This window comes from Microcaecilia unicolor, chromosome 4 (genome assembly GCF_901765095.1).
Source record: "Microcaecilia unicolor chromosome 4, aMicUni1.1, whole genome shotgun sequence".
Classification (NCBI taxonomy): domain Eukaryota; kingdom Metazoa; phylum Chordata; class Amphibia; order Gymnophiona; family Siphonopidae; genus Microcaecilia; species Microcaecilia unicolor.
Window position 1 is genome coordinate 60,462,246 of NC_044034.1, and position 14,555 is coordinate 60,476,800.

Genomic DNA, 14,555 nt, shown 5'->3' on the forward strand with positions numbered 1-14,555 from the left:
CTGACACCCGAATACATACAAAAATGTACCAAAGAAATCCCCCCCCACTTCATCCACAACTCCCCCAACAAAGTCCCCCCTTCCCAACACAGAAAACAACATCAGCTAATGCCTTTTTAAAGTCTGTAGTCATTGTGCTACAACATTGCATTCTGAGGTCAACCTGTGTGTAATGGATAAGACTCGTGGTCTCCTTTTTAGTTCTGCACAATCTAAATAAGAATTATAACAAAATCCAAACTATGTTGATTTCAGTACATGCTGCGTTAATAGGGCAACAGAAGGTTTGTGGAAGCAGACTTTTGAAACTATGTCAAATAGAGGATTTATTAAACAAACATTGTAGAAAACCAGTCCAAGGCAGAAGCCCAAGCTCCAAAAATATTTGTAGCTCATGGTTTGCATATGAATATGCAACACAAGCATACAGCAACATTGTAGGCATACGCCAACACAAACACATTATTTTTTTTTTAACCTTAATCTGCTAAAGAATTATGTTACATGAAGTACAAAGTTAGCTGTACAAGTACCTAATATTAAGTCTACCAGACTATTCTATTCATTGTTTGCATGCCAGTTAGATGATGGCATTTCAAACTTTTATTGGCATGCAGAGGAGCTACATTTCTGGCCAGGAAAACATTGGGGAAAGAATATCTAAAGCTTTAACTAAATTAAATAAACCAAGCAAAGCTACACTAAATAGCTAGCAATGAATAAAAAAAGAAAGCCAAGGGATCATCTTCTATGATGACCTCAAGATAGCCAGTCAGTATGACAAAGGTATTGGGAAAGCTAATAGTATAATGGCATAATGAGAAGGATTACTATAGAAAGAGGGCAGGTCACTTCAGATAATCACAGTGAGAACTGTATTCAGTTCTGGAAGCTATAGAGGCATATTTTCAAAGCACTTTGGGAGGCTAAGTTCCATAGGTTTCTAAGGAACTTTGGGAGGCTAAGTGCTTTGAAAGTGAGCTTGTGGTTATTTTAGAAACTCTAGTCCTGTTTTGGATGATTGAAAACTAGCATTTAAAGCTCCATATTGCATGGGCCTCCAAAACCTTATTTTATAAAGCCAAGGGGGTGTAATCTGGGTGTATTTTGGGTGGGACTAGGGAGGGGCTAAAAGATGGACATCCAACTCTGATTGGAGAAGGGGAAGGGATGTCCACATCCAAAAAGATGGATGCCCATATTTAGACCTGGTACTTGTCATGTCCCAGTTACAGAAAGGTGCTTCGATTGACCAGTTCTTTACTGGAGGGAGTAAGGCAAGTGTCAGTAGGCATTCTTCTGTCCATGAATAGTTCACAATTTAAAAAAAAAATAAGAAAATTACAAACAGCTACAGTAGAACTTGAACCATGACCGATCTCTGCTGTGGTTCTCAGTGGTAAATGGAGCATGCTCTGAAGATAGGGAGGTTATTAGTGAAGTTCCGCAGGGATCAGTCCTAGGGCTGGCTTTTTTTAACATCTTTGTGAGTGATATTGCAGAAGGGCTGTCTGGTAAGGTTTGTCTCTTTAAGGATGATACCAAAAACTGCAACAGGTAGATCACCCTGGAAGGTGTGAATGACATAAGGAAAGACCTAGTGAAACTTGAGGAATGGTCCAATATTTGGCAACTGAGATTTAATGCTAAAAAATGCAGGGTCATGCACTTGGGTCACAAGAATCCAAGGGAACAGTACAATATAGGGGGTGAAATGCTTCTGTGTACAACGGAAGAGCGGGACTTGGGAGTGATTGTGTCTGATGACCTTAAAGTTTCCAAACAGATGGAAAAAGCGACAGTCATAGTCAGAAGGATGCTTGGGTGCATAAGGAGAGGGATGACCAGCAGGAACAAAGAGGCCCTTGTATAAATCTCTGGTGAGGCCCCATTTAGAGTACTGTGTGCAATTCTGGAGATCGCACCTATGGAAGGATGGAGTCAGTCTAGAGGGTGGCTACAAAATTGGTAAGCGGTCTTGGATATAAAACATATAGGGACAGGCTCAGGAACCTCAACATGTATATGCTGGAAAAGAGGAGGGAGAGAGGAGATATGATAAAGATGTTTAAATATCTCAGGGGCATTAATGTACAGGAAATGAGCCTTTTTCAAATGAAGGAAAACTCTGGAATGAGGGGGCATAAGATGAAGTTAAGAGGAAATAGGCTTAGGAGGAGTCTAAGAAAGTATTCGTTCATGGCGAGGGTGGTGGAAATGTGGAATGGCCTCCCGGGAGAGATCATGGAGACAAGATCTGTGTCGGAATTTAAGAAAGCATGGGATAAGCACATGGGATCCCTTAGGAAAAGGAAGAGTTAGTAGTTACAGAGGATGGGCAGACTGGATGGGCCATTTGGCCTTTATCTGCCATCATGTATCTATGTTTCGGTTGACTGCTCCAACCATTAGACTGTTCCTCTAATAGCCTCAAAATGTGTTAGAAAACCCAAGTTTTGGTTAAATCTTTTCATTTTAACTTTAAAATCCTGCATTCCTTGATTATTTTAAAGTTTTCTTTGAGTATCCCGATCATAAGGTTATTGATAAAGTGGTCTAGTTCTAAAAAAAAGTGCTCCTCCAAAGAAGTGACACTTCCTGTGCTGAATTAGCCTATCCCTCTCTTTAAGTAGGCACCTTCTGGTACTGCTTCCCTCTCTCTATATTGGAATAAAATACACACAAACATTTATGCCTGCTCCCACTGCAAAACACTATACACAAACTTGTGCAAAACCACACTCATAACCTTACCAAACTATAACAGCACTAATTCCAAGGACAGGATGAGCTACAACCTTATGCGTGGAAAGGCAGCACTGTAATTACACCGGGCTCTAAAACACCAGAACACAACCTAGTGAAACAAAAAAAACAAAACAAAAAGGGCTGCAAATACTACACGCTAGCAGAATACTGCACCTTGATCCACATGAAAAACATATGACACAACAGATGTGACACAAGGAACTAGAAGTAAAAAAAATATGAAGGCAAAATACTAAACTGGAAAGTTAGCTCAAAAAGTCAGACTCAGCATGCAGCAATACTAGAAAAATCGAAACTTGCATGCAAAATATCACAGATGTACATTACCAAAACTTGATATATTCCAATTAATAAATTCTGAATAAAATACTTTTTTCTACCTTTGTTGTCTGATCATTTAGTTTTTCAATTCACTTTGGTCCCAGTGTCTTCTGTTTTATGCAATGTCTTCTTTCCATTTAATATTTTTTTCTCTCACCATGTCCACCATCCTTCCTGTGTCCTTAGGATGCGTCCTGTCTACCATCTGTAGCCTGTCCCTATCCTTCCTCCAGTTTCAGCATCTGCCCTCAAAGTGTTCCACAGCAGTTTCCCCTCCATCCATATTCAGCATTTCTCCTCACTCCCCTTCCCTCCATCCATGTGCATCAATGAGGAGAACAACAGAAGATGAGAGAGTGGGAGACGGAAGGAGACTAAGCAGACAATGAGACTTGCGAAGAAACAATGCTTTATTGTTACAAAAAGTCCTTGAGCTGTGCAAAACACTCTTCCAAGTGAAGCAGTGTTACGTCTGTGCTTTTCTCACCCTCTGGTGGCCAGAACAGGTGGCTGCTATGGACCATCACCCGTTCCAGATTTTAGCTGAGTCCGGTCCAGATCTTCCAGGCTGCCAGGTTTGCTTGCTTGGATTGAGCCTGCACAGCCACCATAGCTTCCTGGTGATTGCTGCAGCTGAGTCTTACCTGCCTGGGCTTATTAGCCATTTTGAAACTCTCTGGCTTTGCCTTTGCATTGCACCTTAGGCCCTGGTACGTGAGTGCTTGTGCACTTCTGCCTGAGAGACTTTGTCTGGACCTGATTCTGCTTTTGCTGGTTTCCTGCCTTTTGAACCTTGCCTGATCCTGGACTTTGCTTTGCTTGCCGCCTGCTTTTTGACCCTTTGCCTGGACCTGGACTTGCTTTGCTTGCCGCCTGCCTTTTGACCCTTTGCCTGGACCTGGACTTTGCTTTGCTTGCCGCCTGCCTTTTGAACCTTTACCTGGACCTGTCTTCTGCTTGCTGGCTGACTGCCTAGAGACCTAGCCTGGATTTGCTGGTACGTCTGTTCTGCCTTGCTTCTGGTGTGGGGTGGTTTTGCCTGCCACTGCTGCTCCTCGGCAGTGGCCCAAGGGCTCACAAACCCAGTTTCCAGCTTTGTAATCGTGACAAGCGGTCGATCAGTCTCATTGTCTGCTGAGTCTTCATCCATCTCCCACTCTCTCATCTTCTCTTTTAATTTATTTAATACATATATTTAAATGTCTCTTTCATATTTTCCCTAGCCTGTCTTTCCTCCAGGGGATACGTTTAGATAATTAAGTCTGAACTATGATTATAACAAGGATCACTGACCATTTCAGTAGCCAACAACTGGACTGACTCTGTTTGGTTTATATCCTTTTGAGGTAAGATGCTGGACATTGAGAGGGAAGAGAGAGGGAGAGATGCTGGACCATGGGGGAGGGGAGCAGGAAGTATGAGAGGGAAAAATGTAGAACCACTAAGGGGAAGCGAAGGAGAAATACTGCACCCATTACCACAGATGTTAGATTACCTGGCCTGTAGTTTCCATCCCTTCCTTTATTGTGAAGAACAACCACACCTGTCCATCTCTAGTCCACAGGAAACACTTCTGGCTTAAAGAAGCAGGTTGTACAATGAAGCTGGCAGAATTTCCCTAAGTTCCCTTAATACCTGCAGATACGTCTCATCCAGATCTATTAATTTGTCTGTTCAGAAACCTAGTCTTCGGAAAATCATTTGAGGTTTACCTCATTTTCATTCTTATTTGTGTCAGTGTCTGACACAAATAAGAAGGACCTAGCTCAAAATTGGGAATGGTCAGCACACACTGACATCCACAGAGCAGACCCTTATTCTCAATTCAGTCCTCGGGACAAACTAGGCCAGTCTGGTTTTCATGATATCCACAATGAATATGCATGAGCAAATGTCATATTTAGCAATACACTATGACAAATGGTTGTTGACAGATCTGTCTGTGTCATAGGGGTTAACAGGCTCAGAAGTTGGACACCAATGTTCAACCCTCCTTCTCTCTTTGTGATCGCAGGCAATCCAGTCCTCTGGAGTTGGGTCTAATTGTACTTGTAAATAAATTGTTGTGCAGCACCCTCATTTAGGTTGCTTTATAAGTGCCTAAATAAATATAATTTGAAAGTCCAAAATAAGTTTCCTATTATTTGACACACAAAGTAACAGCTACAAAGATATAAAAAGAACATGGCAAGCTATGGTACTTCCTCTTTACACCCTGTTTGCTAAAAGTGATAACCTTTCTACTGCGGGCTTTGTGCCAAGAGCTACCTTCAATTTCTTTTAAGAGTGTGGTCTTTGAACAGGTAACTTTGGTTGTGAGACTTTATTTCAGATAAAAAGATTTTCCTACAGAAACATATCAGATGTTGTCTGCAAGCTTCTGCCTTTCCTTATCACTATATGCTTTCTATGGGCTCACTACTGAACAACATTGTGTAAACTTTAGTCAGCAGACTTTACTTGGATCATGTTCATTCTTCTGTAAAACTCCCTACAGTTAGACTAATAAAATCATCATGTGTTTTACTGTCTAGAAAAAAAACATCATAGCTGTCTTTTTCTGGGTTCAAAATGCACATAGATTACTACTGCAATATACTGTTTCATACACTTCATAAAGGCTAATAAGTAAAAATCAAAGAAAGCCCAAAAATATAAGATAATTATTATGATCATACTCATATGGGCATATAGAGGGAGATTCTATATAGGGCGCCTAAAAATCAGCGCAGAAATCAGTGGCACCTAAAAAATTGGCGCGGAAATCAGTGCCAACTAAGCATATTCTATAATCAGCACCTAGATTTAGGCGCAGTATAGAATACTGTGACAAGGCAATAGCAAAGGCTTGTCATGAGAGTGAGGAAAAGCCCTACTATGGGTCCCATAAAGCATTGGAAGCACCAGCTCAAAACCTGGAGTGGTGCTGCCTTAATGGAACAAGGTGGTTTCTCTCAGAATCTGTAAGGGAAACCAGCACTAAGTAGGAGGGAAGCCATAAGGATACAGTCAGCAAACAAGTTCTTACCTGGAAAGAATGGCCAAGAGTGGGAAGCACTGGGACTGTGTGTCTGTTGCACAAAGCAGAGTATAGGGTCTTCGTGTTCTCCATGGGAAGGAAGAGAAGCTAATCTCCATCCCTATCAGGTAGGCATTAGAGAATGCTTTCTAAAGGATTCCTTCCTGGGAGAAGCAAGGGAGAAGGGTGCTTTTAATAAGAAAAAGCTGTATGTCTGTGATCAGTGAAGAAGGGGCGAAAAGGCTTCCTGACTCCACAGTAGCTAGAACCTAGGGAATGTGGCTAGGTCTTCTGGGAATTGTAGTCCAGCCATATGCCCCATAGAAAGTCAGAGGGCTGGGGGAGGATAAGGGTGGAGATCTAGAAGCACCCGACAGTCCTCTGCTGTAGAAAAAGGTTTTGGAGACAAACAGAGAGAAAGGAAGGAAGGAAAGAAAGTATTTCCTAAAGGCAGGTGGGAAGCGAGGAATGTGGCTAAGCCTAGCCTGAAGGAAAGGTGGAAAGAGACCCAGCCTGTAACAGAGGGGCCTGAGGGGAACCCCATGAAGGTATCATTTAAGAAGATTTTCCCTGAAATGTTTATAGCCTTGGGGGGCTGTTAACCTTTTGTTTACTGGAATGTGCCTTTTGTTTTGACTTGTTGCCTAAAAATATGGAAGTATTTTGGGTCCAAATGAAAGAGAAAAACCTGGACTGGATCAGTTTGAGGCCTTGACTTAGACTTATAAAAACTTCCTAAGCTGGGAGTTTGGCAGTAGCCCAGAGGTCTAAGGAGCACTGATCCCAGGGTTTTGTCACAATATGCTTAGTTGATATCTTAGCGCCTAAAACTATGTGCATCCGTTTACACCAATAAAAATGTGGCATAAATCTCGGCACGTAGATTTACACGCACTGGGCCATATTCTATAAATACATGTGTAAACTTTGGAACACCCACGAAATGCCCATTTCCCCGCTCATAACCATTCCTCTTTTTGCCTGTGTGCGTTAAAAGTTCTTCTACTTCGTTATAGAATATGCTTATCGAGTTGTGCATGTAAATTCTAATTAGTGCCAATTAGTGTTCATTATTGCTTAAGTGCTGTTATCAGTGCTCATTAGCTTGTTAAGTTACACACATTGTTATAGAATCCACTTGGATTTTGGAGCAGCTCTCTATGCGTGCTATATAGAATCTGGGGAATAGTCTTAAAACAAGACATTTGTGTACATAGAACACAGTGTTGTGAATGTGAATGGCTTTTAAAATTATCTCCAAAACATTAAAATAATTCTATTGTAAACTTGTTTTTATATATTGATCTTATTTTTGAATTCACAGTTAGTTCTTGGTTGAGTGTTTGGGGAGGGAGGGATATAGGATGGTATCCATTTTTACATTTTCACTGGAGATCCTCCCTGAGAGCTAAGATCATTCTGCTTCTGAGCTCATTCACAGCCTGCTCCCTCCCAAGGACTATTCTGAATATAATACAAAACTTAGCCTGACATCCTTAAGCTTTTCCTTGACATCAGCCTTGAGCCCTCGCTTACTCCCAATTACTTCTGTCCCTTACATTAAATGGTCCATGTAACTCCTATAAATCAGCCTGGCTGTGCACGTGTATGAGCCAGAGAACAGCATCAAAGGAAATTAAAACCATTACTACCACATTGCTATGAACAAACTTTCAAAATACAATTTGCACTGCATGATTTTCAGTGGTAACCCTGGAAAGAAAATAAGGTGTGTGCTTGATGGGCTTCAAGCCAAGTTTACAAAAGTGTGGCATATGATAACCCACACACCTTCACAGCTTTCAGGACAATCTTTATGATAAAACATGCCCAAACAAGACAAAAAAAAGATAGTACAGTAAAACCAGGGGGATAAGACTTTATACTTAGATATGCTAGTGACAAGAGGAAGTGAAACTCAGGGAGGAATTTGTAGCAGCTGATGAGGATACAACCTGAATTGCTTAACAAATATTTTTTTGCTCGGTGTTCACTAAGGAAGGGTCTACAGCTGGGGTTCTCAACCCAGTCCTTGGGACATATGGGGGGGGGGGGGGGGGTTGCAGGAAGTAAGAGAGGGAGAGATGCGGAACCACTAGGGAGAAGGGAAGAGAGAAATACTGCACCTATTACCACAGAGGTTAAATTAACTGGCCTGTAGTTCCCAATTCCTTCCTCTATTATGAAGAACAACCACACCTGCCTGTCTCTAGAATACTAGAAACACTTCTGGCTTAAAGAAGCAGGTCATACAAGCTGGTCATACAATGGAGCTGCCAGAACATCCCTAAGTTCCTTAATACGTGCAGATATGTTTCATCCAGATACATTAATTTGTCTGTTTAGTTTAGCTAGCTCCTCAGAAACCTAATCTTCTGAAAATAATTTGAGGTTTACCTCATTTTCATTCTTGTATCAGTTTTCTGTGTTCGTACTCTAGACTAGAAGCACCAACATTTCAAAATGATTGGGGGTGGCAAACACAATACAAATTACCCCTCCCTGGACACAGTGAAGGACTTTTTTCAAAATTGGGGATGCTCAGCACCCACTAACATGCACAGGGTTGACCCTTATGCTGAAGATAGGGGTTCTTAACCCAGTCCTCAGGATACACTAGGCCAGTCTGGTTTTAATGATACCCACAATAAATATCCATGAGATAAATGTGCATACAATGAAAGAATGCAAATGTATCCCTTGTATACAATGAAGGCATGCAAATATATCTTATGCATATTAACATAAGTACATAAGTAATGCCACACTGGGAAAAGACCAAGGGTCCATCGAGCCCAGCATCCTGTCCATGACAGCGGCCAATCCAGGCCAAGCCGGGCACCTGGCAAGCTTCCCAAACATACAAACATTCTATACATGTTATTCCTAGAATTATGGATTTTTCCCAAGTCCATTTAGTAGCGGTCTATGGACTTGTCCTTTAGGAAACCGTCTAACCCCTTTTTAAACTCTGCCGAGCTAACCGCCTTCACCACGTTCTCTGGCAACGAATTCCAGAGTTCAATTATGCGTTGGGTGAAGAAATATTTTCTCCGATTTGTTTGAAATTTACTACACTGTAGTTTCATCGCATGCCCCCTAGTCCTAGTATTTTTGGAAAGCGTGAACAGACGCTTCACATCCACCTGTTCCACTCCACTCATTATTTTATATGCCTCTATCATGTGTCCCCTCAGCCGTCTCTTCTCCAAACTGAAAAGCCCTAGCCTCCTTAGTCTTCATTGTGGATATCATGAAAACCAAACTGGCTTAGTTTGTCCCGAGGACTGAATTGAGAATCCCTGGTCTACAGTATAAGGGTCAACTCTGTGGATGTCAGTGTGGGCTGACAATTCACAATTTTGAGCAAGGTCCTTCATTGTGTCCAGGGAGGGGCAATCTGTATTGTGTTTGCCACCCCTAATCATTTTGAAATGTTGGTGCCTATAGTCTAAAGCAGGAACAAATATTTGCTGAAAGGTTGTTTTCTGACAAATAAAGCTTATTTCATTAGAAAAGATGAATTTTGCAAACTCTAATGACCTTCTTCCAAAACCAGCAAATGATTAAGATGATGAAGAAAAAGCAGTGTATGCATGAACTCAAGGATCCACCTTCTCTTATCTGCCTCCTCCAAAGAAGATATCAGTACTTGACGCCTCCAGCTTACATCAGGAGAAGTAATATGCATGGTTTCCAAATTCACCTTGATCTATTCCTATTGTTAGGTTTGTTTGAAAAGTCTGGCATCACCGCCAAAGGTTCTATTTAAACTTGGAAGCAAACTTTTTTATGGAACAGTTGAGCATAAAATAGATCTCTAAACAGTAACATTGTCTCTGGAATGAGAAATCAGGATGAAAATACAATTTATTCATAGTTCTAAATGGTTTATGTTCTTTCTTTTATACATTTCTAACATAACCAGCAGTTAGGCACTGCTTGCATTTTCAATCCTCATTGTTTTTAACTTATCCTACTACTGCACATATTCATTAAAAAGGACTTTTGGATGGCTCTTTCATTTTTAGATCAAGTAACGTTTGGAATGGTATTCCTATTCAGATTAAATCTCAACCTATTTATATACTTTTTTTTTCAAATCTTTAGAAACTTTTTTATTCTATAAATAGTTTAGTACATAATTATAACCTTGAAAATCAGTGTAGATTTGTAAATTTTTAACAGTTTTTGCTGGGTTTTCTTTGTAACCTGCTTTTGATTTGACATTAAACGAAGAAAAAGGGGGGTCCAAATCTTCCACAAACAAACCAAAAACAGCAAAGTACACAAGAGTGGAAGAAAACCAAAGTCCGAAAAGACCAGAACTAAAAACACAGTAGTAAGAGCACCAAAAACAGTTTATTGGGACCCTACACAGTCTGTGTTTCGGTTAAAAAGCCTTCCTCAGGGGTTTAAAAACATAAAATACAAAATATAACCATATAATATATAAAGATTATAATGCAAAAACAATTTTTTAAAAATATATATAACATAAGACATGACAGATAGACATATAAACATAATAAGAACATCCATATATATATAAATGTATAAAATATAATGTATTTATGAAAATATTTGGCACTGTAAAAAGACACCAATATTATATACTAGCAAAAAAGGCCCGTTTCTGACACAAATGAAACGAGCGCCAGCAAGGTTTTCCTCGGAGTGTGTATGTTTGAGAGAGAGAGAGTGTGTGTGTGTGAGAGATGGAGTATGTGTGTCAGAGAGAGAATGAGAGAAAGACAGAGTGTGTGTGTGTGTGTGTGTGTGTTTGTGTGAGAGAAAGAGTGTGTGAGAGACAGTGTCTGTGTGTGTGAGACTGTGTGTGTGTGACATAGAGATAGAGTGTGATAGACAGAGTGTGTCAGAGAGAGTGTATGTGAGACAGTGAGTGAGTGCCCCCATCCCCCTCTCACAGGGGCTCCCTCCCTACCCCCACCTCTCTGGTCTCAGGACCCCCTCCCCACCTCCCTCTCCCCTGCCCCCCCTCCAGCCATCCATGTCCAGTGACCCTCCTCACCCCCTGCCCCCCCTGCATCCACCCATGTCCAGCGACCCTCCCCTCCCCCTCCGATGCATCAAACCCCCTCGTCACCCACAGCTGCTACTGGTAACGCTGTCCGGCTGCTGCTGCTTCTCCTGTTGAGCAGCAGCAGCCGCTACAAACAGCAAAAAATGTTTTTAAACCTCAAACCCGGCACCATAGACAGCCATCACGCATTGGCTGTTGGCTCTGCAGCTGCTCTTCCTCTCGCCTCTCACGTCGCTGCGCTCCTCCGGGGTCTTACTCCAGGGGCAGTAACATGGAGGCGAAAGGAGGAGCAGCTGCAGAGCCGACAGCCAATGCCTGATGGCTGTCTACGGTGCCACATTTGAGGTTTAAAAACATTTATTTTTTTTCTTTTTGTAGCGACTGCTGCTGCTCAACAGGAGAAGCAGCAGCGGCGGCCGGACAGCGTTACCAGTGGCAGCTGCGGGTGGTGAGGGGGGGTATTGATGTGCTTCAAGGGGTGAGGGGGGTGTTTGATGTGCGGGGGGGGACTTCGGTGATGCGCCGAGGGGGAGTGCCGAGCTTGTTGTTTCTTGATGCGCCGCTCCCTGACACTTGCTTGGAGCAAGTGGCAGTGAGCGGCGCACTCACAGCTGATTCCCATGCAGGGGAAGTAGTAGGGAAAAACGCGGAGCAAGTTGCTCCATGTGTTTCCCTACTCCTCCCCCTGCCTGGGAATCAGCTGTGAGTGACGTCAGCCTGCCTACGGAGCCTAGCTCAGGAACTCCAGGAGCCACGGACACAGGCAGCTACTTTAGAACGTTGGAGGTGAGAATTATTATATAGGACTAGTAAAAAAGGCCCTTTTCTGACACAAATGAAACGGGCGCTAGCAAGGTTTTCCTCGGAGTGTGTATGTTTGAGAGAGTGTGTGTGAGAGAGAGTGAATGTGCGAGTGTGTGTGTGTGACAGAGAGAGTGAGACTGGGTGCAAGTATGTCTGTGAGAGAGAGAGAGTGTGTGTGAGAATGAGAGTGTGTGCGACTGTGTATCTGAGACACAGTGAATGTGAGAGAGAGAAAGTGGGTTTCACACAGATACAGTGTGTGTGAGACAGAGAGCGTGTGAGAGAGTATGTGTGCGATACACAGACTCTCTGTGAGCAGCCACCCACGTCCAGCAATCCTCCTCTTTCCCTTGCCCCCCCTCCAGCCACCCATGTCCAGCGACCCTCCTCTCTGCCCTGCCCCCTCCAGCCACCCTCCTCTCTCCCCTGCCCCCCCTCCAGCCACCCATGTCTAACGACCCTCCTCTCCCCCTGCCCCCCTCCAGCCACCATAGTCCAATGACCCTCTTCTCTCCCCTGCCCCCCTCCAGCCACCCATGTCCAGCGACTCTCCTCTCTCCCCTGCCTGTAAGGTGTCAGAAACAGCTGATCACAGCAGGAACTTCCTTGAACGAAGGCGCTACTCCGGCACTGAACTAAAGAAGACTCTCTTTGGCTGCAGCAAACGAAGTATCTGATGCGGCAGCGGGGCGGGGGAGGGTTGGTGGCGGGAGGGGGTCCAATGTGGCGGCGGCTGAGGCGGCTGGGGGGGGCGACGGCGGGGGGGTTGGTGGTGGGAGGGGGGGTCCAATGTGGCAGCTGCGGCGGCTGGGGGGGCGACGGTGGGGGGGCCTGGCTAAACAGTGGCCCCCACCTCGAGCTCTGGCCCCCCTCCCAGCAAGGTCTGGCTACGCCCCTGATGCACACTGAATACATTCCAGGAATTATGTGCCAAAAAAATGAATATAGTGAACCAAAATAATACTACATATTAATCAGGACAATATTTGCAGTATTCTGGAAATATATACAATTATTTAGCACAGATTTGTAAGTCCTCCACAGATAGGAAAATACCTACTGCATCTTAATATGTCTCACTAAGCTACAATTGAAAAAGGCATGAACTAAATCCAAATTCAAAATCCAGTACCAGGCATACTGTGAAGTAATACAAAATCCAACAAAAATCACTTAGGACCTATAAAGCAATTCTACCATAACACTAACCTTCAGGAGTCACCATGAATTGCAGTGGGCAGAACATCATCAATATACCTATTGTAAAGCTAGACAAGCTGGATTAGTACAGATTAGTTCTACACAGACACTCAATGCTAACAGAATACCCAGCCTTTTTCATACATGATCACAAGTAGACCCTTATCAAGCACAGAATAAGTAACCACAAACTAAAAATAGAAATATGTAGACAAAAATTAAACTGAACCCCAAGAAGCCATACTCTGCATACAATGCAAAACCAAAGAAATAGAAACAGCGACACATCCCTTTGTACCGTGGAAAATCTAGACAGCAGATGTAAATTAAAAAAACTAACATATTTTAATTGCTACATTAAAAATTAGCAAATAAAACAAAACCAAAAAATAAGGTGATATGATTCTTCTTATTTGACTAACAACATTTTTGGCTAGTTTTCAGAGGCCAAAAACTCCTTTAAGTCAGAACGAGCATACTGTCCTGACCTGGAGAATTAGGTTTTGGTCTCCGAAAGCTAGTCACAACAATGTATTTAATCCAATACAAAGGTGTCACCTTTTTTTTTATTTTGTAACTATTTATTAACTTTTAAAGTGGACTAACATGGCTGCCACATTACTTCATCCTAAATTAAAAATAAAATTCTTTTTTCTACATTTGCTGTCTGCCCATTTAATTGTTCTAATTGTGTTGGTCCTGGTCTCTGGTTACTGCTTCTCTGTTTTCTTTTAACTCTCTTTCCATGGGTCTCCTGTCCAAGTGCCATTATTTCTCTTCTGTCTTCTTCACCTCTTCCATAACAACTAACATCAACACTAATCTGTTCCTTTCAGCTTTCTTCCATTTTTTGTTACCTAGCCATTCAGATTTCACTCATATTATCCTGTCTTCCATCTCCCTCTTTTTACTGCACCTACCTGCAGCTTTTCATCTCTTTTCCTCACTCTGGCCCTACCATTCTCCTTTCTCTTATTCCTCTGTCTTTCACTAGCTTTTTCATCTCTCCCACTGCCATTCAGCGTCTCCTCTCTCCTTATCTCTGTCATCCAGCATCTCCTCCTTTTCTGTTTCTATCACCTGCCATCCAGCATCTTTCCTGTCTCTCTCTCTCCCAGCATTGCATCTCCCCTCTCTACCCCTGCCATCCAGCATCTCCTCCGTTTCTATTTCTATCACCTGCAATCCAGTATCTTCTCTCTCACTCTCCCACCACCATCCAGCATTACCTCTCTTCTTTCTCTCCCATCTACCATCCTGCATCCCCTCTCTTGTCTCTCTTTCTCACCCCCCCCCCCACCAGCTAGCATCTCTTCTTGTCTCTCTGCCCCTACCACCATAAAGTATCTCATCTCTGTCTCTTTCCCTTACCCCCACCATCCAGCATTGCGCCTTCTC